The following is a 24,359-nucleotide window of genomic DNA, read 5'->3' as shown; positions in this document are numbered from 1 at the left end:
TAAACTTGAAAAGGTGGTTTGTGGTTCACACTGACTCTATGGACATTTATGACTGCAAGTCATCTAGCTGGCGTGTACATTAAAACCCTGCAGAATTTGCTTTGATGTAATTCATAGTTATAAACTAAAGGTTAAAGAGATGGGATAGATGACATGTATTTATTTATTTTAAATAAGAAAAACATCCCATAAGGTATAGAGTATATAGAGTGTCCATAATACATAATCCCACCAACATTCTGTTTTCCTCTTACAATAAATAAATATATATTCTGAATAAAAAGCAATACTTTGACTACACTTTCTGATGGGTTTCATTTATAAAGCACTACTGTTGAAGCTTTCAAACATCTGCCATTTATTCATATGCACACGCTAACCTCGGCAGAACTGGTTTCAGTTGCCGTGCACCCTTCAATGGAAAGACTTGCTTCCGCGTAGAGAGCTATATTCCCCTTTGAGATCTAATCTAATCTAATGATTTGTGTACCCCTTTTATTATTTGTTGTTTTTTTGTCTGTTAATTGGGTTCTTGTGAACATTTCTTGCTCTTGGGTCTCCCTTGGAAAAGAGTCTTAATGAGACTAATTGATTAAACAAAGATTAACGAAAATAAATGACCACTGCGGCATTCACTGAAGTGGTCCTCTACCCCACTAAGGTTCGTTATAAATTTGGCAGGTTAAAAGCCCATCATCATCTAAATTTCCCCCCCTCACAGATACATTTCTTTGACACCTTCTGTTCACAGTTCCACTTGTCTGGCAGACACACAGTTTCACACCCCAAGTTTGGGTAAAAAAAAAAAAAAAAAAAAAAAAAAAAAAAAAAAAATGGTCATGTTACACAGCAGGGGGTGAGCTGTGTAGCTTCTTTGAAGCCCTGAAAATGAGAGAAAGTAAGCACATTCAATTTTTTAATGTTTTTTGAGATCATCGTGCATTTCCAGACTTTAAAAAAAATTATCAACACTGACCTTCTGAATGCCCTTAAAAAGCTATTTGCAGTGAGTTTATCTCATGATTTGGTTAGTGTGAAATCAAGATTTTTGTGTGAGGTATGATTTATACCACATTAACATACACTTGTCAGCCAGTAAGAATGCTAATGTCATAACAAACAAGCAATAAACACTTAAGCTGTAAAGAATTGAAAAACCCAAGAAACCTTCTGAGTAGTTATTAAAAATGACACTTTCCTAACTGCACACTATTCAATAACAAGTGAGCCTCAGACAGCTGTAATGACAGTTGTGATCCTTGCTATGTGCAAGCCAGTAACTGACCCAGTGATTCGTGGTAGCTGAATAATTTAGGGAGCATATGCTGCAGCAAAGAGTAAAGGCATGCAGTAAAAAGATTTTTCTAGGACGTTCTACCTTAATCAACAGTTTTGGGGACACAGATGTGTAAAACAGAGCGGTGTGACTATCTCTGAACATGTTAGCTAAGTTTGAAGTTTCTTTGCCCTGGGCCATTGCTATAGAATGTGCTCCTAAAACCACATTAAGCCAAAATAGCCAATTAATCAAGTGTATCGTTAAAAGTCAGTATAAAACCCAATGGCAGGAAATCCTGTGTTCCCCATCACATTATGTTGTCTAGCAAGGCATCCTATTGTTTTTCTCATTACTGCGCTCTCATATGCCCTGAGGCATTAGGAACCTGGCATTAAGTAGATGAGAAAATGGAAATGTCTTCTTTTATTCTGGTAGTTTGATTGCACTTCTGAAAAGAAAAGTTCTGTGCAGAATCCCGTTTGTCCTCAGATCCTTGTGAACTCTTAATGAAGCACTTCAAGTTTTCAGTGGCTGTAGTGTTTATGTTCCTGCTTCTCTCAGTCTCTTTGTTTTTGCTTGATATCTCCACAAGACGCAAAGCAGAGCAGGTAATAATTGCTGTTGTCTCATAACCTTGATAAAAGTACACCTGCCACAAACAGCTCTGTGAAGAGCTGATTTGCTGCACTTGTGCATTTTTCATAGCTGCCATAAAAGGACACTCGTTTTGAAGCTTTATCATTTCTAATGGTGACTAAATAGCCTGTAATACTGCTGTCTGGATGCAGGCAATTTGGATTCAAAGCAGTGAATGTACAATACAAATCTTGCAACATGCGTATAAAGAATGACTGCCATATTAAAAGTGGATCCTCAATTTATTATTTTTTTGTTATCTGCCCATCAACTAAGAACTATAAATTTAGAGTTTTATGCGGTACTTTTAGATCTGAAAACTGTACATTTGGGAACACTTGTAAATATTTGAATATTCTCTCAGATCCCCTTAACCAGGGGTAATGTACAAGTACTCAACTTAAATATTTCAGTAGTCGTTCCTTTGCTGGCCAGTGATGGGAGCCAGGCCTCCTTTAATTAATGGAGGAGGAAGCACAGACGACAGGACTGTCAGCAGGGGTGCAAGGGGCTGGAGGCCTCTAACATTCAGCTGTCTGGTTTTATGAAGTTCTTCACAGAGGAAGTTTCCTTTGTCACCCTGAAAACCTTTACCCCCACTTATTGGCTCTTCTGGCAGTGTCAGAAATGTGGGGTGACAGGCAAACATCACCCTCATCCAAAGCTCCTCAGGGACTAGCTAACACATTTACAATGTCTCACATGTACTGACACCTTTGAGCACATAGGTGCTCAAAGAAACAGAGATACAAAAATACATTTGATTATTAAAATGGAGACGATTAAATAAAACTCTTTTTTTTTTTTTACTCATAGTTAATCCTTTTCACATTCATATTTGAGTTTTATCTGAGGCCAGGAATATGAGCAGGCTTTTGGTCAATCTAGTCAAATCTGCAACTTTTGTAGTCAGTGCATTGTGTGGGAGCCATGCACAATCTGATGGTGGTGCTACAGCACATGGCAGTGGATCACCAAAGTCAATAGCATCCATCCTCGGGGAAATATAAATCTTTGTACAAAATTTCCTGGCAATTCATCTTAAAGTTCTTTAGATATTTCAGTCTGGACCAAAAAGGTGGACCAGCTGACTAGCAGATAGTGCCATCCATCAAACCAGCCGCTAGCATGGCTAGAGGTTCTCACAAATAAAAGCTTCTACTGGGCTGTCCTCAAATGTGACTCCAACATCAATGATCTCAATATTCAACCTTTGAGCGACAAACTGAAAAAAGTGCAATACGACTCAAGAACACAACATAGTATTATTTAAATGGAACTGTCTGCAGCACAAGGTGGTTAAAACCACACACATTGCAGGATTTCCAGCGGATAAGAGCAATATTTACATGACCAAAATACTGAGACATGTAAACCAGCAGACTCTTATGGAAATTAGCTCAAGTCACACCACACAACTAGTGTGCTCTGGAATTGTAAATGCCATAATTAAATAATATTAATCTAATCAACCTTATTATTCATGAAAACCAGCCCCTGTATGCATGCTGAAAATAAATGACATGTTTAAATAACATGTTTTAGCTCAGTGGTGTACTGTTTTGTTTACTACTACCCAACAAAGCCATGACTGACAGCCTGAAGCCCTAAGCAGATTTTTAGTTATCAATCAAAGCTGGGGTTTAACAATGCTGTTTTCTCACAGGTTGCCTCTATGATTACACAAATTAAATTCCAGCAGGAGAAAAATACATCAGTTCTGCCAGTCAAACAGCCAATCAGCAGTGCCATTCAGTCAACTGGTTAAAAGTAAGCTCATTTAAGCCAGCGAGCCCTATAATGATCTCCCAATAGTGTCATCACTCGTGCTGACATTTAAAGACAATTAAATACCTGCTTCTAAATCCAATATGCTGTTTGGATTAAGTGGGAACACACTTCTAACAAGGCAGAACTTGGCTATAAACTCTATAGTCCTCAAGGATACTATAGAACAGTATGTGTATCATGTGCATGCACAACACACTAATTGGTATTCTACGAATAGCGGGCCAAGTAATTTGCAGAATGATTTGGAATAAAAAACCTAATATTTAATTTTGTACCCGCTTAAATCTTTTATTTTCTCCCGACATGAAATGGAACAAAGATAACCCCAGAGAATGGGGTGTAGATCAACATGTATAACGAAAAGGAGGTGTATGTGGGAAAGATGAATGCCGTCACGCAGTGTCGTTTATTATCTCAGAAGCCTGTCTGAAGGTTGTGGTCAGGGAAAATGCTATCTGCTACCACCCCCATATTCCACTGTCAAGGGCAAGTCATTTTGGAAAAACAACTGAAGAATGAGAAAGAGGAAGGAGCAATTCCAGAGGCAAAGAGGAACAGGTCAAACTCCACATACATTTAGTCTTAGCTAAGCCAAGTGCAATCCTGAAACACATTTTATAATAAAGCCTACAGCCTTGGCAAGGAAGGTGTTCCAAGGTAGGGACAATAGAAGGTTTCAGGAAATTTATCTTGTTGCACAAGCCTTTTCATCCAGTTAATGAATACATGATGGAGCACACAAGGGAGGCAAAGACCCAGACCAATGTGAATGCAATGAGCTAGGATGTCTAAAACATGGTGGTTAAAGTTTAACCCTGGTTAAAAATAAATACATTTTTAACGTTAAAAATCCCACAGGACGATACTCACTAACTTTTTGTTGCTCATTATTCTTTCGTAACAGTAAAACTGAGCAACATTTAGATTTGGGATTGGGTGAAGAACATGTAGATGTTTAGTTACGTTGTAGTTATCTGGATCTTATAAACAGAATTACGCCCTTTTGAATAACCAAGAGTTAGAATACAGTTAGTTAAAGTTAGATACAGCTTTGCCTATAACTGTGTAATCAGCGCAATTAAACAGTGTCAAGTTCATCCCAGATGGATTATGTACAAAGTGAACAGTATACTGACAATATTTGTTAAAGGATAGGCTATAATAAAGTCAGGAATGCAAAATGTCTGCTCCAGTAGACTTTTTGATATCAGTTAAGACCAAGTTATCAAATACCTTCTTTGAAAAAAAACTGCCAAAGGGGAAACTATTCTCTAAAACCCAGCTTTAATACCCCAACAGGTTATCAACAAATCAATAAGAATTAGCATTTCCAGTAGCTTAACCCTTTAAGACCTACCATAGAACCAAGTCCACCAGAGCTTATCTTTATATTTTTACATGCTGTAGTGCCATTTTTGGGAGCATTTCAAGTTGCTAGACATCAATACAACCGTTACAGCCCACATTTTAATAATATATATGCATTAAGTTTTTTGGTTTTTTTTACATATATTTCTAGTTAGAGAAATTTAAGAGGCTTATCCCTCAAAACTGTAAATACAAAAAAGTTGCACAAAATAGTTTCCAACCACAGGAAATTTATTTTGAGTGTCTTCATAGTTTTTTGCAAAAAAAAAAACCAGCATGTGCATCAAAATAAACTATGTCCAGCAGTGCAATTTAGGTTCTAAGCATCCCAGAAACAATACAGAAAAGCATAAAGTCAAGCATAACTTTTAAAAACAGCAGTATAGCCTTATGAGGCCCTGAAGGTAAAAAACTACATTTTCCGCAAAAATGACGTCACTTCCAGTTCCGGGCAGGTAATGGCGGACACGTTCGCACTGATGTCTATTCCAATGTAGGAAGTGTTACAAACAGCTGATCGGATCGACAAAGCATGTTTCTGGAATATGCAATTTTTGCAAAGCTATGTGTGGACGGAAACCGTGACCTAGGACAAGCTAATGGCATAAGATGTAAGTACAACTCCTCCGGTTTCATATGCAAAAAAAAATTATTGCGCTAGCTGTGCTAGCTGACACCATATGAACTACAATAATTATTGGCATGATGTATGCTCCATAACGCAGGTAAGGAAATCTCGTAGCGTTTCTCTTACTGGAAAATGCCACGTCCCGATAAACAGATTTCTGGTACAACAATTATTCTACCCAGTATCAGAACATACAATTTTTTATGTATGTATTTTTAAATCTTGGCCTTTGCCACAATTACCATAACAGCTACTCTTTACCGCTATACAGCCCACATCCCTCAATAAAGCAGACATGGTAAATAATTTACATGAGTTTGGGGAACTGTATCCCCAGCATCCAACCACTGTCTTGACATGGCAGGAAAGAGCAGAAACAGAAACAGACACAGCTGAATGAACAGGCAAATATTAAAGTCTTACAAAAGCAGAAGTTTGTCCACTTTATTCCACAGCTCTAATTCTGGCTATAGCACCTGCACTGCACACTCACATAAGACCAGTGATGTAGAAAACCTCTTTGTGGCACGAGTGCAGGTCTTTTAATGGTAGAACTACAAGACAGAAAAATTGGGGATTTTTCTTTTAAGATAACTGGAAGCTTACAAAATAAAAGCTTGAGATTTAAAAATGAGTGCGAAAACACCTTAAAGGCTGGTGACTCCTCTGGAAATAGATTTGGAGGATACCATGATGGAAATTTAAAGAGGAAAATAACACCTTTTGCCCCAGTCAGAGAAAGAAAATTATACATTTTGCACAACACTGAACAGCTGAAAACACCCACATATTCTTCTCAGAAATCAGCAAAGTTATGATAAGAATGCAACACTTGCACAGGGTTTGGTAGGATAACAGCACAGTGTCCAGACTCCAAGTGCGCAATCTGAGCCAAGCATTGTTGGACTCAGCCAAGGTGGGAATGGGTGCGTTCTGAACTCTCTGTTCTCTGTCCAGATGTTTCTTGTTGTCTGACTAACTTGGGGGGAAAAGGGAGGGAATTATTCAGCTCTTTCTCTCACTCACTTTCTAAGCCACCAAGTGCTTATGCTAAGTAGAAAGTGGGAAGTGGTGCATGTCCTCAGAAAAGGAAAGACAAAAAAAAAAGAAAAATGGAGAAACAGATAAAGGCAGATAAATCAACCATGATACTGCCAATAGAATTTGTCAGCCGGGGGGGGGGCAAACCCATAATAACATACAACATATAGGAGGCACCCATAATAATCAAGTGCAAATAAGCTCATTGCCTCAAACGATTGACTCTGATAAATAACAACATAAGTTTCAGTTCAGAAGAACCCTTTAAATCATTAATGTGGCAGCTTCGCCTCTGTCAGTGCGCCCCAGGGTGGCTGTGGCTACAATGTAGCTTGCCATCACCAGTGTGTGAATGTGTGTGTGAATGGGTGGATGACTGGATGACTGGATATGTAAAGCGCTTTGGGGTCCTTAGGTACGGTGGCCCCTAGAGACAAAGCACGTACAAAATCCAAAACACGTACAAAATCCAAAACACGTGCAAAATCCAAAACACGTGCAAACTCCAAAGCACTTACAAAATCCAAAACACGTACAAAATCCAAAACACGTGCAAACTCCAAAACACGTACAAAATCCAAAACACGTACAAAATCCAAAACACGTGCAAACCCCAAAACACGCGCAAACTCCAAAACACATGCAAAATCCAAAACACACGCATACCCCAAAACACATGCAAATTCCAAAACACAACGGAAGTGCTCCAGGACGCTAGGGGCAGTGTTGAGCTTTTGTTACCTAGTAACTACACAAGACAGGAAGTACCAATGACCGGATTTGGGGTCTGCAGCCTTAAAGGCCGCATTTTAAGGCCGATTATGTCACAGCGACACGACGAAGACTGTCCCAATTCAAAGGCTGCTCGAAATGCGGCCCTCAAATGCGTCCTTAATTTCCCTGAATTTTAAGGATGGGTCGGTGTAGCCTTCATGGCCCAACATATCCCAGACTTCATAGCGCGGCGGTGGTGTGGATAATTTTGCCGAAAAAAAAACGGCGGAAGCGGAGCGGACGAAGAGTAAACTTTCAGAAGTAAGTACTGAATATTATGTCACTTATTTATGCGCAAATGTTTTTATAATGAAGAACATTAAAACATTACTGTTGGCAACATGTCGGGAAAGTTATGTGACATTAGCGACGTTTGTACTAACTTGGTTTTAAAGCCTTTACTTCAAAATATTCGCCGTTCAATAGCTGACTTTAATCTTACAGAGAATGTGATGATTTTATGCGTAATTAAAGTCAGTCATGTCAGTCAGCTGACGGTTCACTCGTTAAGCTGAAAGAAAGATGCTTTAATCACAGGAGTCACACATGTGTCCACTGTACCATCTGGGAACTCTTCTTGTTTAGCACTCGTAATGACACAAACACTAAATCCTCCTTCTCTGGTGCTGTTTTGTAGCAGTGTATACACCTGAGACTGTCACCTGTCTGTCTGTCCTGCACTCTCTCTCTGTTTCTTTCTCTCTGATTGTGGAATAAAAGTATGAACATGTATTTATAAGTTACACTTGTGTTTGAATCCTGCAGCTTATCACACATTTGATTTCTATGTGTGACACGTGCAAGTGTCCAGAGTGAGGACAGACTGAGGGACCCACTGCTGCACATCATCTGTGAGGCTTTGCACCCCTGATGATCCACCAGGACAATCTCAGCAGTATGTGAGGAAGAGGAGGAGGAAGAGCCAGCAGCGGCTGACAGATGGAGAGAATAGACAGACTGTTCCCTGTTTGTGAAGGACTGCTAGAAAAGTTTAAAATAACTAATTGTCTGTCCTGAATCAGTCTTATTAGGTAATGTTCAAATAATTTTTATCATTCCCGTGTTTTCAGTGTGGGAGAAAGTACTCAGGGCATTCAGGTTACACACTATGAAAGGCAGCAACAAGTTTAATGTTCAGAAACCTAAAGTATGTATCAGCAGCAGAATGGAACTAAAAATAAATGTTTGTTTCAGTTCTATGAAGCTTTGAGTATTTTGGATTAGTAGCACTGCTGTGTTTGTTGCATCATATTGCTGTAATTGTTTATATGCTTTATATATTCTGAGGTAAGTTGATCTATAGTGTTACATCATATTCTATAAGGATGTTATGTGTTTGTATACTTTCTGCCCAGTTTGACCCATTTAGCAGAAGTCAGCCTGTTTAAGGCTCTGATATCTATTCTGTATGACTTAAAGCAGTTATGACATGGTCTGATTTTCTCACCCAATAAAGGAATATTTAATACATCAGTCTACTCTTCATTTTATCAGAAACGGTTATCACAGCTTGTACATTTTCTTTTTACACATGTATGTAAGCATTGAGCCAAATTTAGTAATGCCAACATACTGAAGGAACAACATTTGTCTCTTATATATGATACACCTATATATGCACTGTCAATATACATTTTGAACCAGCTGCAGATGTCAGAGTAACAACTGACTGACCCCCACATAAAGTGCGTTACAGTAGTCCACAGGGGAAGAAATAAAAGCATGGATCACGGTTTCAAAGTGCTGCCTAGAAAGAAAAGATTTCACTCTTGCCAGTCGCCTTAAATGATAAAAATGGATTGGTCCAACTTAAAACCTTGGGCAGTAACAACAGGTTTAAAATATACCTCCAGGGGTTCCAAATGAAAAGAAGAGGACTCACAGGGGCCACTGGGTCCAAACACCAACAAATCTGTTTTCTTTTCATTCAAATTTAAAAAGTTTAGAGCCAACCAAGCTTTAATGTCATCTAGGCATGTCAAGAGAGGTTTTATTCAGATGCCATCCTTCTGCTTCAGTGGCAAATAAATTTGGCAGTCATTCCTATATACTTGTCTTTGAGTGAAGATTTAAGGTGGTAAGACATGTAAATAACTGCAACTTGAATCTGTACTGAAGCTCAGTATTTGACACAGAGTTCATGTTCACTGCTGTAATAGCTAATAATGACTAATATAATAACCATAATATTGGCCATATTATATTTACATTACCAAAGTGATATGACTTTAGTCTTATGAACAACATTAGCTAATTGTTATTTACTAGCTAATCTTAAATGACTATTCAGTACAGAAATGAAGCCCAAAAATCATGTTTTACTGTCCTGTGGTCTCAGCCTCAGATACTTATCAAATCACACAAAGCTCTTGTAGAAACAAACAAACAAATGAAAAAAATATGTTCTCCTTCATTTCTGTCAAAAAAAGTTGTATGACACGTTTCCAGCTGTTAGTATCATGGTTGCTAGGCAACCTGGGAAGCGCGACGGAGACTAGAGCCCATGTGTTTGCAACAAACTTGCCGTTTATTTTGCAAATCGAGCTCAACACTGCCCCTAGCGTCCTGGAGCACTTCCGTTGTGATTTGGAGTTTGCATGTGTTTTGGATTTTGTACGTGTTTTGGAGTTTGCATGTGTTTTGGATTTTGTACGTGTTTTGGAGTTTGCATGTGTTTTGGAGTTTGTATGTGTTTTGGAGTTTGCATGTGTTTTGGATTTTGTACGTGTTTTGGAGTTTGCACGTGTTTTGGATTTTGCATGTGTTTTGGATTTTGTACGTGTTTTGGAGTTTGCACGTGTTTTGTATTTTGTACGTGTTTTGTATTTTGCATGTGTTTTGGATTTTGTACGTGTTTTGGATTTTGCATGTGTTTTGGATTTTGTACTTGTTTTGTATTTTGCACGTGTTTTGGAGTTTGCATGTGTTTTGGATTTTGCACGTGTTTTGTATTTTGCAGGTGTTTTGGATTTTGCATGTGTTTTGGATTTTGTACGTGTTTTGGATTTTGTACGTGTTTTGGATTTTGCATGTGTTTTGGAGTTTGCATGTGTTTTGGAGTTTGTACGTGTTTTGGATTTTGCATGTGTTTTGGATTTTGCAAGGTGTTTAGGATTTTGTAGATGTTTTGGATTTTGTACCTGTCTTGGTGTTTGCACGTGTTTTGGATTTTGCGTGTGTTTTGTATTTTGTACCTGTTTTGGATTTTGTACCTGTCTCGGTGTTTGCACGTGTCTTGGATTTTGTACGTGTTTTGGATTTTGTACGTGTTTTGGAGTTTGTACGTGTTTTGGAGTTTGCACGTGTTTTGGTTTTGTACGTGTTGAGGAGTTTGTGCGTGCTATTTGGAATTTGTAAGTGTTTTGGAGTTTATACATGCTTTGTCTCTAGGGGCCACCGTACTTAGGGACTAGTAAAGCGCTATACAAATACAGGCCATTTACCATTTTACCATTTAATGTGTAATCTTCAGTGTAAAATTCAACCTAATGTTAGCCAGCAATTTATTACGTTAGTTTATAAAGACACAAAACAAGCACAATTTAAGGTTCATTGCTTTTAAACTCTATGGTCCATGGTTCCCTGATTCCCTGTTTTAGCCCTGTGATGGACTGGCAACAAGTTCAGGATGTACTCTAACTTATGCCCAAGATAGCTTGATTGGTTTCACCCTCCACAACCGAGAACTGGATAAGCAGATGGATGGATGATAAAGAATCCAATCCAATCAAGGTTCATATGAATATGATCTGGGTGTCATTTCCAAAGATGATATCAGAGCATTAATCAATGTCTGTATCAATAACTGACTTCAGCTAACGACCTGGTTAAGTTCATTGGCTTCTGATTTATAGATGTTAACAAAGGAAAGAAAGGAATCAGTACTAATCAGTGTCTTGCTAACTACAGGTAAAGTTACAGTGAAAGATAATTTCACAAACGAACATTGAGAATTTGGTTTTGCTTAGTACAAAACCAAATTAGTACAAAGACATTTTTAAGAAAAGCTATTGACAACTAAGGGACCACCACAGTGCAGTTAAGACAAGTCTTTGTCTGCTAATGGAGGGTAAGTTGACCAGATGAGCGATGTACATCAGTGCGATGGATACGCTCAATTTGACAAGAGAAAGCTTAAAAAGGTTCCTCTCAATCTGATTCTCTCTAGCTCTGCATTTTTTGTCCCTTTGTTTTCCCCAGCAGCTTCCGCCATTAATTCCAAATTGTTTAGCCTTCCATCTTCACACTCTGCTGCTTTCATTATGCTAACACCAAACTGGTGGCAGCTTTAATGTTTTCTTTCACCTCTTTAGATGGGATTGAGGACGCTCACCTGCCTTTCTTGCAACTGGCACTTATGAGAAATTGTTTTTTAGAAATATCATCAATCAAAGGACGATAGGATGACATGTCTGTGTTGCAAAAGCCACAGATATAGTCAATTTTGTTTGAAAGACAGAAGGAGAACCAGTCTCTTTTTTCACCAGCTAAACCATACAGTATGACTATACTTGCGAGAGTGATGATAAATGCAAAAAGAAGTGCGACTTTCAGAAAGCAAAAAAGCAGACATTAAATAAAAAGGCTGGAAACTATAAAACATTATTTCATCATGTTATGCAATGACTAACCATAACCAAAGCACAGCCCCAGAAGTCTTATTTTGCAGAAGTTTGAATTGCACAAATGCACCACAAATGTCAGTCTGACACAAAATGCATTATCTGCATTAAAGAAAACAACATGCGACTGCGGACTAAATATAAATACAAGTAATAACAAACAGCTCTGAGGAATTTATGTGAATGTCGCAACACCTTACAGTCCAACTGTATTCTGTCTCCTTTGGGCCTCGTGTGTTAGTTCCCGTCCCTAAAGCCTCTCTCATATTTCCTGCATTTCCGAAAATGTTATAAATCCCGCAAGATAACTTCCAAGGCTAATCAAAAACTATGGATCAGGTTTTCCTGGCCTTTGTTAAATGTGACAATTACAGTTTCATTTGTATGCAAGGCAGCAGCCCAGTTGTGATACATTAATATGAAAAAAAGAAAAAGACTAAAGCATTTTAGCGTCTCCAAAGGCTGGTTTAAAATGTTCAGAATACAAATAAATGTCTGCTAAAGACAGACATGTTCTACTTTTGCTCTCTCTTTTCCACTGACCAGTGGTTGAACAGTACAACCTCCAACTGCACAACCTGTTTTAGTCCCTTCTGACAAGACTGCCTGTCCTTGAGCATGACACTGGAGGCGTTCTCTTCCTGCGTGATATTATTAGATTTGTCTCTTTAAGCTTGTAATCACCTATCTGACTAATTCCATGTGTGGGAAACTGGACCAAATCCAATAACAAATTTTAATCCGCAGGCCCAGGCTCACACAGTGCAGTTAATTGGCGATGTGTTCATTAGTGCTAAAAAGACCAGTTGATTAGTAGGACAAAAAGATAATATGTAATATCATGGTTATTCCTTATTTTAATCAAGAAAACTGCAAATACTTTGTGAGTACGACTTATATACATATATACAAAAAATAAATTTTCATTTTTATATAAGGAAAATGGGAGGGGCATTTTATACTTCAAGCTTATGAGTACTAACATAAAAGTGATGCATAAAGGACTAAGCACTTAATTAAAAAGCAAATCAATTCACTAACCAATCAAGCGCAGCCCTAACAGAAATACTGTCTGTTCAGCTGATCCTGACAGATAAAAATAAAACCACGTTTTTGAGAGATTATAATTGCAAAGCTGAAATTATGAGTCACGAAGCCATGCAACAGGAAATGATCACTTCCACACTCTACAGCCCACAACACACTGTTCCACTTTGTTTGCATGATTAACAAGAGACTCAGCCGTGGAGAAGATCAATAAGTTTTATGGGACAGTCTAACATTGTAACCCTACCTTTGTGCCCTTCCTGTTCCAGAGCTAATTATGTGATATGATCAATACGCATCACTAATGGGATATTGGCGCTTCTTGTGGCGATTTCTGTGGCAAAGGCCTGAAAAAAAAATCTATAGACAGTGAAACTTTAAACACTTCGCCTCTGTTTAGCTGCCACCCTATGATGGTGTGAGGTGGTAATGAGATGTGTGCCCAAAGCAGGAAGTGGAAAGCAGTGCATGTCCTGCAACCCAGCATGAAACAGAGCAGTTCTACCTCACAGTAACTCAGATAAGATTTCTGGCAATGATTCTGTTCTGACAGCAGCTCAACATGCAGCAGGCTAATGACACCAGCTGACAAAGCAATATGAAAGCGATGTTGCATCTTATATTTCAGTATGCAGTGTGATTAACTCATACAGCATAATGAGACATGTAAAATATCATATATTATAAGTTTTTATTCCCATTCTTTTCCATATGGTAAGACAGACGCCATCAGATTAACAACTAAAGACTTGATTAAAAAAAAAAGAAAGATCTTCAGTGTCCGGGTTTCATCAGAAGAACTCCAGGGGAGAAATTCAGATATTCAGCCATCTGGCTAACCACTACAGAGGCAGAACTATGGCCTCCTCTTTCTCATTTCTCTGTGGAGTGATGGCGCCCAGCAGAGCATGGCTGGCTCAGAAAAGATTCAGGCGCCATTCCACTGCATGCCCGTGTTAATCACCCCCAACAACCACCATGCAGATGGAGCCTCTTTGGAAATCAGACGGTGACCATAAGGCTGCATGATCTCTTTGTCCATCTCTAGTGGAATGGCAAAACTGGCAATGTGTTGTCTGGGAGGATCTGGCTTCTCAAAGTGAAATGCATCCCTAAAGGTTAGTTAGGTAAGATAATTAGAGAGGATGCCAACAGAATAATTCCTGTCACCATAGGATTCATTTTCAGACAGAAGGATTTAAGGTAATTTTACTGTCAGTTATAAAAATGCTCTCAACTCTTGGGACTGAAATACTCTTGACAACAATTGCGGTAATCTGCCTCTACATGACATCACTTGAGTTCTCCCACTCAGTCAAAGATTAGGTCAACTTGGAGTTCCCCACATAAACGTTGCACTCACAATTCAGACTAAAAGCATTCCCCGAGGAACCCAAAAGAAAGGGAAAAGAGGCATATCATTGTTCCACATTGTTTAGGTGGAGCAGTTTTTCACTGTGCATGATAAAAAACTTAGCAGAAGACTGGCTGACTCATGCTCAAGCAACTACAGAATACCAAATGTTGGAGGTGAAGCATAGCATTGCAGTGCAGTGCTATGAAAGTTTATTACTTTGCATCATGAAGCATTTGGTATAGTTTCAACTACTACAGCAAGCTAACAAGGTGGGTTTAAACCATTCTTACCATACATTCCATGCGGACCCCATATGAGCTAATCAAAAGGCAAAGAAACTACATTCAAACAGTCAAGAAAAAGATTTATTACAATCCATATCACACGATACGATAAAGCACTGAATTCTAACTTGTAAAAAGCAGGCCTCTGCATTACCGATTTTCTCTGGCTATGTAAAAAGATAGCCCTTTTATAGCCCTATGCTGAAGCATATTAAACAACCATGAGATGCTAATCTAGAACTGATATAAAAATCCTCCCATTTCTTATCCACCCACAACACTTCATTTGCCTGTTTGTTAGTCGTGTGATCAATCAAACTGAGCGGCGAGATTAACACATGGTCACATCCCTATGACACACCTATTCTGGTGATTTTAGGACTTTGAAATCAAATACGCAGCCCCTGATATTTCTGCAGCAGCCTTTCCACTTGAATTGTCACACACACATTGCCCGCATTCAAAAAAGCTGAGTGCTCACAGTTTGCATTTGGATGCATACCATTTCAGCCCTTATAGTTCGGGGGAAGGGGTAATGCTGTGTATCAGTGAAGGAATAAAACTGGACTCTATAGAACAAAATTCTTAATTGAATTTATAACTATGATTACATAATACCGAATAATACAGGATCATGTGCAGCATTTCATCTTTGTAAAGTCCTACCGTATTGCAGTGCAGTGGTTTAAGTGTTGCAGTTATTCCAGGAGCTTTGTTATGGAGAGTAATTTGCCTCTGGTAGGGTCTTCCTAGGGTAATTGGACCACTGGTGAAGAGCTAGATGGAGAGTGATCTCTATGATAACCTAAAGATCAAGTGACCAATTTACCCTGCCAGATCAGGTATACCAGGTCCCATCCTGGGTTACTAGTCACAGGGTCTGCTCTTCTGTGTCCCCACCAACCACAGGATGAGCTTTAGGGGTTTGGTGTCTTGGGAGTTCTGGTACCAGTTTGCTATACAAAGACTGGCCTGTGTTCCACTTTGGAGTTCCCCAGGTGAAAAACGGTAGGCAGAATTGGGTATATTTGTAATCTCCCCTCAGTTTGGTGCCTGTATTTTGGGGTTTTTCCCAATGAATGAGAGGACCCCTCCCAACAACTTCAGAGCGCATTTACACCCAATGACAGTTCAGAGTGCACAGCCTTCTTGGAGTCACTGGAATGAGGTGTTGAGGTTCTACCTGGGGACTCTGGTGGCCCTACTCTGTTGCCCTACTGGGGATCTTTAACATTCACATAGGCAATGACTGACTGACCTGGAAGGGTGTGATTGAGAGGAACAGCCAGCCTGAGTGCTGCCCCAAGCAGTGGAATTTAAGAGTTTGGTGGCGTTATTCAAAAGTGAGAGAGTGAGGGGAGAGTGGATTGCAAGACTAACAAACAAACTTGTGTAATCTGTTGTTGTGAAGAGGGAGCTCAGCATAAAACCCAAGCTGTCAATTTACCTGTGAACCTATGTTCCTACCCTTTCCACCTAGGGCACAACCTCTAGGTAGTTACTGGAAGAAAGAGATCACATATACAATGATGGCTACGATGGCTAGGCTCTCCCTTAGCGATAGGGTGAGTAGCTTGGCCATTCAGAAGGAACTCAGAGTAAAACCGCTACTCCTCCACATCAAAAGGAGACAGGTGGTATGAAGACATGACTAGGGTGCCTCTTAGACGCCTCCTGGGTGAGGTATTTTGGGCATGTCCTGCTGGGAGGAGGCAATGAGGCAAAGATGGATAGATGGATGGATAATATTTATTTATTGTTAAGCCATATTTAACTCTAGATTTAAATATTTTAATGTCAGTTTATTCCCTGGAGTGACAGTTAAATGTTTGCGTTGTTCTGTAAGTGGCTTCATTACCACATTCTATTACAGCTGTGACTTCAGTTATACACAGTACTTGCAGATGTGCCAAGCAGCAACCGCATAAGCAGCAGGCCCACACACATACAATGTGTATACATGTGACCATTCATTTGCACCTAATGAATATTGACCTCAACTACTATGGCATTTATTCATCTGCTGAATAATGCAAGTACTTAACCGTTTTCCTATTTATGGCTCTCCTATGCTGCTATGCATTATTTCTCATGCAGCACTGCAAGTTGTATGCTTTTACTGCCTCATATTAATTTATTTATGAGAGTCTATAGCATACAGTGAGTTGTTATCCAATTAATGACTGTGAAGAAAAGCTCACCTTATGTGTTCCTGTTGTATGACTGTTCTTTTAGCTTTAAGCTATGTTTCAGAAAAATAATAAAAAATCTATCTCACAAAGAAAAAAAAAAACTAATTGAGTTTTTTTTTTTTCCATCTGTGTCCAGTACTGTGCAAATGTCTTCGATCACCTCTCATTTCTTCATATTCTGCCTCCAAGAAGCCAGACTTTCTTGCATTTTTTAAGTGGTCTTGATCAATAGTTCTCCAGGCTTTCTGGAGGTTTTTCAAAGTTTGTCTCTGCACACTGGCTGCTTTTTCACTTATATCAATCCAATCTTTGTACCCGACCATTGTCAGATACTTTCATTATTCGTAAATCCATAAACACTGACCTTTCTATTCACTCAATCATAAAAACGGCACCTAAAACAAGCACCAAGGGTTGTAGTTTCAAAGTAAACTATTTTCGTGTACCTCAGTTGCTCCATTCATTTGCTAAATGTCATGCATTGTTTAAGTCAGCCCTGTAAGAATCCCTTTTGGGCCATTAGTAATATTCAGTTGCTTTTGTTTGTACAGCTGACGCATGGATTAACTTTAAGGCAATACATCTTTGCTAGCTCAGAAAAAATTGTCCCAACTTGAAAAGGAACAGCTGGGCTGCAGCAACATTTTAAATGGTCTCCATTTGTTTTTAAATTTGTTGCTTCTGTTTCCAAGTGAATGCCTGCTTTACAGAACAGCAGCCCAGGGAAATACCCAACAATAAAAACTTCTTTTGCTGAGAATGAGGGATAATCCTAGCATGCACAAATGTATTGCTGTATTACTGTCCACTCTGCTATATTGTCTGAAATATATAATACTTTCAGAAGTATTGTCATAGTTTTAAACAACATTTCTATAGTTCTAATATCACCGTTGTTAAACCACAGGTGGTGCAATATTACTAAAACAACATGGTCGTGACCACAAGAGTTCAACCGCCACATATATGAAGAAGAATTACACTTGCAAACGAAGAAAAACGTCCTGGAACTGATTCCATTCTTAATCTGACTTCAGGTTGATAAAATGCCCACATTTGTTAAGCTCCTCACACAATGACTCCTTTATCAAATCTTTCATTCACATTATCTCTGACACTACAGGCACTGGCAAGGGGGAAAAAATGACCCATAGACAACGCTGTTCTGAACAAATGTAGACGACTGGCTTAAATGTTTCAGTGTTAATGACATATTTGTGGGAGTGATACTCTTGATAACTCGAAGGATGATTACTCAGCCAGCAATACTATTCTGTGACCCTTAGGTAATCTTTTCACATAATTAAAAACAAGAATGACTGTAATTATTTTCTTTGTTTTGTTTTTATATCCTGCAGCTGCAGCACAAGATTACCTGACAGTCAAAGAAAAAAAAAAGTCAGGTTAATGTACATCAAAGAGAAGCAACAATTGTTAGTAAAATGCTTTACAGCTCGTTAGTGCCGCACCAGTTTGGGCTGGTTTAAGTTGAGACGTTAGCTACCACTGTGTCTGTGTCATTCTTATCAGATCTAGATATTGTAACTTTTTTTATTTTTAACTAACAAGAACAAGATTTAGGTTCCACAAAAACAACAAGTACACTGGAATCTGTATCCAGTTTTGTGACAGGTCGAGACTAAGGCACGTCCAGTCCCTCCAGGAAATACATAAAAAAACCAAAATACTATTTATAGGTCAGTCCTGCAAATGTCAGCGCTCAACCCACACAGACGTTAAAATTTTGAGGGGATTTTTGTGACCTCAGGAGTCGGATTACCTTACACAAAGGTTAGAATACACCGGCCCAGACCCATTCTCTCCTTGTCAATCCCATTAGCTTCCAGCGGCACAGTCTCAGCTGTTCAACCCAAGACATATCCCTAATGAGTTCCATTAGCAGTATTACCTGCATCCGGCGAGCGCTGAGGTCATGGGGTCAACAGTAGACCTAACACTGAGATTAAATTACTCCAGAGGGAGAAAAGGGTGGGTGGGTAGGTGTCTACAGTGGTTACTACCCCCCTACCCACTCTGGCCATAAACAGAGATTTCAGAGTAGAAAGTGCACTGACATTTAACATGCTGTTTGGTTCATACACTCCCGTTGATCTCATTTTTAACCACGCAGATCTGAGACAGGGCAATAAGTGTTGTAAGTTTGACCTACAGTGAACAATGAATGTATACTGTAATCACATGACTGATGAAGACAAAATGAAGCAGGATTTGATTAGGGATTTCAATGCAGCTGTCCAGGTTTTGCCATGTCACAGAGAAGGAGCACAGAAAAAGAATGACAGATGCAAAAATGAATGAAGAAAAAGATAAGCAACAAACAGATTGCACAGGAAGTACCAAAATAACAACACCCTAGTCTGATGTACTACAACCTCTTTTATAGCCTTTTACCACTTTTCCTGCCTCATTAAACAGGTATAAAGCAGAAGAATGCAGATATTTTTAGCAAACATTTTTTTGGTAAACCCATTGTAGTCTTACAGATTAAGCTACATGTGCAAATCTCAGCACTAAGGAAAGGCTCTTAAAAATAGACATAAGCAACAAATTAGCTTACATATTTTGGATCTCATTACAGATAGCTTTATGTGAATTTCGCATGGTTTCCCCTATTTTGCCCCAGAGCACTTAAAAAAGAGATACTTAATCTAAAGTGCACCACTTCCTGGTTACAAGAAAGAAAAAAAGAAAAAAAAAAATCTTGTCTGAAGCTGAAGATCCAACTGTAAAGTCCTGCGTGCAGAAAATAACTGTTTAACACAGCATAGAAGCTGTTTTTTCTCAATGAAAAGTGGCTTTGAATCCTCTTATTTGTGTGAAATTTCATTGGCCGGCATCAGTCTGTGAGCCCCTTAAAAAAAAATAAAAGGATGTCTTTATACCACAAACCTCTTGTTGTTTACCCCGAGTCTACCTAGTTAGCATCAAACAGCATCTAGAAAAAGAAAGTTCACAAAGCTAGCCACATACTTTCCAAAGAGCTGGTAGAGACAAAACAGGACCTACAAGGTGAATGAAAATACAATTTGTCAAGTGGCGAGAAAAACAACTTCAAATAAATGCTAGGCAACTAACACGTTTTCCACATCAGCTGTTATCGCTGTGTCTGTTATTTATAGTTATTTCTAATCCTAGCAGCAAAAACATTTCAGTCAGTTTTCTATAGTGTGATTTTTAGAACCGGATGAATGATGCATAACACCAATGTCATGGTAATCCAGGTTTGCAGGAATGGCAGAATTAAAAAAAAAAAAAAAAAAAAGAATTCAGATCTGATCCGGTTACTTTCCATCAGCAGCCAATATTTCCGGTGGGAGCTGGACAAAGAGGAAGAACCTCAATTATGTTGAGTGGAAGCAGCAGGCTCTGTGTGGGATCTGGAGCCCTGCAGAGTACTGAGAAACTTCAGTGCAGCTCTGCAGGCTCCCCAGCTTCAATACTGATTGAGTCTGAACACAGGTACTGTAACATACTTACAAACATAATAAACAAGTGCACGGTCACACAAGGAAACAAAAGCACAGCAAACACACACATACACACACACACACACACACACATATCCACCTGCTCATCCCATAGGCATTCACAACTAACAAAAAACAAAAGAAAATAAGAAGTGAAGAGAGAACTGCAGAACACTCAAAAGGCTCAGTCTCGTCTTTCAGACACCGCCTGAGGCATTGGATTCTGAATAAGTACACTTTGAGCTCTGAAGCATCTACAGACACAAGCGCTCATTAGCCACCCGTTTACAACCTTGAGGTAAAGGCAAACAAATGCTGAAAAACACAATTAGGAATTCATTTGACCACATAAATGAAGGTCAGTTTCACAGCTTCCTTTTAAGAACTACTCCACCTCCTCTCCTGTCCACAAAGGGGAAGAAAGACAAAATCAAACAACGTTTAATCCCCCTTGGTCATGCTCTTTTTTGGTATGTAACTCTATAATTGCAAATCTGATAACAGAAATCAAAATGGACAGTGACAAATTAGTTTCCGAGTGTGTAATTGGTCCTGTATGTTATCGATTAAGTTAGCGCAAGTGCACCATTTTTGTTTTAAGAAAACAGCCTAGCTTTCAGCTGGGAGAAAAGAGGGCTTGTCCAGTTTTTGCCAGCTTATTGTGAGCACAAAAATATACAATAATATAGCAAGTGATTTTATTACTGAGAGTTTTTATTTATTTATTTATAATGTTTACGTTGTAAAGCTCATCCTGTTGCCTATTACCAGAATATATAATTAAGAATTATACAGAATTTGTAGATCTGTGAGTTGAAGATGAAAGCTGCCATTTCTTCATGCTCAAAGGGTCCGGGCTTACATACATCACTCTGTCAAGAGCAAAAGATGGAATTTGCAGAAGCGCAATCTAGAAACCAGTGACTACTGTCTGACACACAGCCATGAGCTGGCATCCCATGTGCCTTACTGTGAAAAACTCTTGAGCCATCCCGTCTTTCTTTATATTTTGCTTCCAAGGACTCAGACTTTCTTGTAACTTTGTAGTTGTCGTGAGCAATAGCGCTCCAGGATTTCTGAAAGTCTTTTAAAGTTTATCTTTGAACATTGGCTGCTTTTTCATTCATTTTCAAAATGTACCTAACCATTTTCATAGGAATGTGTTTTAGTTTGTTAAGCCACTCAGTCACTGAATAATGAATGAATAAAATAAACATAAAGAGGTACCTAACACAAGGGGTGAAACAGTGTTGTGCCTACAAGCTAGCAAAAAAAAAAAAAAAAAAACAATTTCAAATTTTGTCTTTGGTCTTTGATATTAGCAACCTGTTGCAAAAACACATAATTTGTTCCCACTTCTTTAGCTGAATTTAGTTGATGTCATTTTTGCACGTATAAGGTGACTCCCCAAGAGCTATTCGCTGAAAACCTGGCACATCTTAGCGTGCAATGTGGCCTTAAAAAAATTGAGGAACATAGGCAAAAGATGAAGAGGATAAAAGATCAAGTATCTGCTGCAGATAAAGTCTGAAAGTTACCGCCTTAAGAAAACAAAATCCATCAAAGACACAGGACCTGAGAAATATATCTGCCCCTTCGATTGATCCAGTGTTCATCATCAGAAACGGTTTCAATGGAAGGACGGGTGTCAAGAAACTAATCTTTAAAAAGGGAAGCAGGGAAAAAAAGGCTGAAGTAAGCCAATTTCTTTACTGGAATAATAATAAACAAAATCAGTGGCAACAGGTCTCTGTTTTTGCCTTATATACTTCACATGTTTCAACACATCACTGCACCTGTTTCCCATTTTACTAGCAAAATATGTAAGAAATGAGGGGTGGCTCAAGACAAAGGGTGGCAGAGCACTGTACAAGTGGGTCAAATGAAACACACGTTCAGAAAACTTCAAAATGTTCATCTTAAGACCATGAAAGCATCATCAAGTCATAACATACAAGGTAGAAAAGCACACCGAGTGGAATTTCAATTGCAAATTCATTAACTGTCGACATGCCGTGTTTTGTGAAAAAATGATGACCATCGTGTTTCTACCAGGAATTCTCTTTGATGTCTGCAGAATGCACAAAAGCACCAAGACCACAAACTGGGATCAATGCCAATCTTGAAAAGCATTATTGTGATTAGGCTCTGTTAGCAGTAGAAGTAATGGATCAATAGAAAAAGGAGAAACACATACTTTGTGTCTTTATGTTCTTCTTTCGCCATAAACCACCATTACAATGCATCGACTCTACACCTACTACCACGTGTTGAGGACGTCTTAACTAAATGTTAGAAACTAGTTATATTCACAGACAAAACTCAATTTCAAACCTATCAATCACCACTAAAGTTTATCCACTGGATACAAGAGAAATTCTGTACTGAGCAAACAATATAATTGCTCTGCTTCAGCTCCTCTTCATTTGGTTAAGCCACTAACTGTGTGTTCTCGGTTTTAAAGCACGTGAGCTTTGACCTTTTCCTTATCATAAATCACATACTACTGTTCTGCTGCCAGGATTTTGTTTAACCCAATTTGTCACCGAGGACACCACTTTCACCCTCGCTGCAGATTCACTCAGTGGTACTGGGAGCTCGGGATTAGTGGGCGGATCAAAGCATGCCATCCAAGTCTCTCTCTCTTCGCCCTTGTAATCACTGAACCCAGTAGCTTCTGGAGGTGATAAGTTAAGGCCGCTGTTGGTTACCAGGCAAAGAGAGGGGGATGGATAGCAATGCCACTAGCATTTACTTTCATTGATTAATATGTAATTCTTTCTTCTGTTAAGTGTTTATTGTCTTAAATGGAAGACAAATAGCTTAAAATGTCCACCACAAGGCGCAGAATCTTACATGACATTCTTGTTTTGTTCAACAGCTGCAAATGATCCCATTTGATAAGTGCGAAACAGAGACAAAAGTGGCATTTTTGCTCCGTTTGAAAAATACACACATACACATACACACTTGCAAATGAATTCCTTGTTGAGCTGGCTAACCAAATTGTCTTTTCCTGATTAATCAAGGACAAAGAAAGGAGTGTTTACTAGAAAACAGCACCCAACACAGACAGAGCAAAAAAAGCAGACAGACAGACAGTAGACCCACACACACATTCACACATTATTATGACAGAAAGAGGTCACAGAAGGTGTGCCAAGCATATCAGACAAATTTGCTGTCAGTGAGGAATCGCTTCCTAACACAGCTATTAAAGCCCGCAGGTATGACAATAAGAATAATCTAAATATGTCACAGTGCCAGTGCCAAGACTTCTTCACCATGTGCAGCGGAGGCTGTGTGGTATTTCAGTGCAGACATCAGGGTGAATAAAAGTCAATAGACATGTTTGCCACAGAGCACTTCTACTCCACCACCGTGGTCATGTAAACTTCCTGTGGCACCCGACACTTCCTCTTATTGGCTTTGGAAACATGAATGAGCTGAAGTGCAGAGGGAGCTTTACAGAAGCAGAGGCGTGCAATAGCTACAGTTCAAACCTCTAATCTCATTGCCATGAAATCTTGGGTTTCGTTTGAGTTTAATTACATACACACAGGGATACTTCTCTTTGAGTCTCTTCCAGTTTGCCATTTCCCTTCAACTTGAGACAGGTAAAAATTTAAAAGCAAATAGTGCAGCATCCTTTTAAAACTGCTACCACCAGACAAATGGTGTATACTAAATCATCAACCATGGAAGAGCATCACTCTAACGTTCCATAGCTTTTACTTTATTTAGTGTCCTCGATTTTCTCTTCCCTAAGAAGCTTATTATCTTTGCTCACTTCCGCACAGAGTTAGACTGTCTAGATAACACCCAATTAGCACCCTTGGAAGTGAATGTGAA

At 39.0% G+C, this 24,359-nt stretch overlaps 1 protein-coding gene across 14 annotated transcripts in view; it reads right to left on the bottom strand.

The window, feature by feature from the left end:
* Positions 1–24,359, bottom strand: part of vav2 (vav 2 guanine nucleotide exchange factor) — a 202,265-nt gene that overhangs the window by 175,954 nt on the left and 1,952 nt on the right. The window lies entirely within an intron of this gene.

Source organism: Simochromis diagramma, unplaced genomic scaffold (genome assembly GCF_900408965.1).
Source record: "Simochromis diagramma unplaced genomic scaffold, fSimDia1.1 OVJJ01000596.1, whole genome shotgun sequence".
Classification (NCBI taxonomy): domain Eukaryota; kingdom Metazoa; phylum Chordata; class Actinopteri; order Cichliformes; family Cichlidae; genus Simochromis; species Simochromis diagramma.
This window is presented reverse-complemented; position numbering and strand designations above follow the sequence as displayed.